General features: G+C 37.5%; 1 pseudogene; it reads left to right on the forward strand.

Annotated features, from left to right (window-relative positions):
• The first annotated feature begins 1,990 nt into the window (after positions 1–1,990).
• On the forward strand, positions 1,991–2,171 carry LOC130274654 (U2 spliceosomal RNA; annotated as a pseudogene).
• The last annotated feature ends 323 nt before the right edge of the window (positions 2,172–2,494 follow it).

Consider the following 2,494-nt stretch of genomic DNA (forward strand, 5'->3'; position numbering starts at 1 on the left):
GGGAAAAAAATCCACAACAATTCAACAAATTCGGGTTGGAAACCTTTATAAATACGTGGGAAAGCTCAGAAATGTTGGGTTACGCCCCTTTTTCGGGTTTGGGAGAATCCACATCGGGTCCGTCGGGAAAAAATGTCGCATCGTGTTGCAGACTGGCGCACGATGTCTGCGACATGGCGCAGACAAAGATGCGCCCAAAAAACCCGACAAAAGAAGTCGGGTTTAGAATAGTAAATGAGGGCCAATATATTCAAACAAAAGGAAAACCAACAGGAAATCTCTACCAGGTTTGCAGATCCCAATGTATAGACAATTCCCAGCCAAGGGGACTGATCCCTATCTGCCGTGCACCATCCCTTATGCCAAGGGCATGTCAAGAGCATTTACCCCGAAATCAAAACCTATCAACAAATGGAAGTCTACTAGTTGTCCTAAAGTGTCCCTCAGCCTTTCTCGGATCATGAATGGCCTATAAATCCGGACTGTTGAGTAAAGTTAAATTTCACCACTATCTTCTTCACCACACTTGTGTCAGTCTTCACTGTAGTTTTGACATTCTGTTCATTTACCACAATCATCCGAATGTAGATTGCTATAAATCTTACCAAGATAAAAGAAATTTGGAAACTGCAGAAGATAAAATGTATCGAACATAGAACATATTTTGTGTTCTGAAACCGAAACCAAAATACATAAAAAAAAAAAAAAAAAAAACATGGCTGCCTCATCAGTTAAAACAGGTAAGCACAAGGCATACACAAGAACCTCTACATTATTGTCTAATAATAGCATATACTGCAATACATAAGCAAAAATAAATAAATAAATGAATAAATAAGTTCTATATCTATAATATAACATTAAAAAATGTTTTAATATTACAATGTCTCCTGTAATGACAATAATCTCACACTTTAGAAAATCACAACTTGTACTTCACTCTCACACAATATCTGGCAGCTATGAGTTTGTAAAATTAAAAAAACAATTAATAAAAAATGGCAAAAAGTGGGAATCCAGCCTAAATGCTGAATTACACGCAGTTTATTCTGCTATTAGTGGTGAGGTGGTGAGGTTGTAACAGTTTCCTTAATTTCCTTACACCTTATAAATTAATTCTGAGGTCATGGAGGCAGGTTCCCCCATTCAGGGCGCTCATCTATTATTTGGTGCAGAGAATTGGCTACATAGATGCTGGAGGAACTGTAGGTTCACATACTCCACAAGCAGCCTGTTGTATTCAATCTGAACTTTGTAATGCCTCATTTTACCTGTGGGGGTGCTGCAGAACAATTGTGCTCTTTCTGCTGGTTTCCCTTAAAGATTCCAGCTGATCGCTGGTGATTTCAGCAGCAGGTGATCTTAACGCATTTATGGCATGGTTATAAGGTGATCGCAGGAATTGTGCTCGCTTTAAAGCAACTGAGTTCAGTGACTCACAGCTAATGGCGGACAACAGTGCTCATGCTAATGTCTGCCATTAACTCTATAGATGCCTGGAACAATGCTGATCACGGCACCTATAGGGTAAATGGAGGTGCCAGTGAGATCGCAGGGGTTTGATGAGTGCAAATGGCAGCCGGAGGTCTCTTACCCTCCTATGTGTCGCAGAATGGCCGATCTTGTGCAGTCTAAACAAAAAGATCGCTTATAGTACTGATTGTACTATCGTATGACATAGTAATGAACAGTACATTGCAGTCTAATTATTGCAAATGAAAGCCTAAAAAAATGTAATCCCCCCTCTTGTAAAAAAAACTAAAATATTTTGTATTGACACATGTAGAAATGTCCGAAATATTAAAATATGTTTTATTGTCCAGCATGGTGAACGGCGTAACGTAAAAAAAATACCAAATTACAGTAATGCTGATATATGGTCACATTATATTTCAAAAAATTAAAATCTAAATAGAAATTATACTGATAAAAACTACAGATCCTACAGCCGCACGTACGAACAATAAAATGTTTTAGGGGTCAAAAAAGGAAAATTTTAAGCATAGTTATCTCAATCAAGTGTAGTATCTTTTTTCATCAGTTTAATATTTGATATGTCCCCTATCTGGGGACCATATGGATTTTTGAGAGCGGGGGTCGATTTTGAAGCTTGCTTGCTTTGAAGCGCAAAAGATTGATTAGTACAATAATAGAAAAGCATGTAAACATAAGTATCATTTTAATCAACTAACCCACAGAATAAAGATAATTTGATTTACTAAGAGTGGGGTGTTCTTTTCTTTGTGGGTTTTGATTCCCGACAGGTTTTTTCCCACAGTATTTACTAATGTTTCCCTACATTTTGCTCTTCCTTTCTACTACAGATCACAGAGATTACTGCAGGAGCCAGGACAGGGCTGTCATCAAGTACACAGTTGTGTTTTGTCGCAATTTTTTTTTCTCTGTCGATATTTTTTTTCAACAAAAATTTGCGCTGAATTGGGTAGAAAAATGTTTCTAAAGTGTTTGTGCTAGTCATGATTTCAGTTCAAAT

This window comes from Hyla sarda, chromosome 5, assembly GCF_029499605.1.
Source record: "Hyla sarda isolate aHylSar1 chromosome 5, aHylSar1.hap1, whole genome shotgun sequence".
Taxonomy (NCBI): Eukaryota; Metazoa; Chordata; class Amphibia; order Anura; family Hylidae; genus Hyla; species Hyla sarda.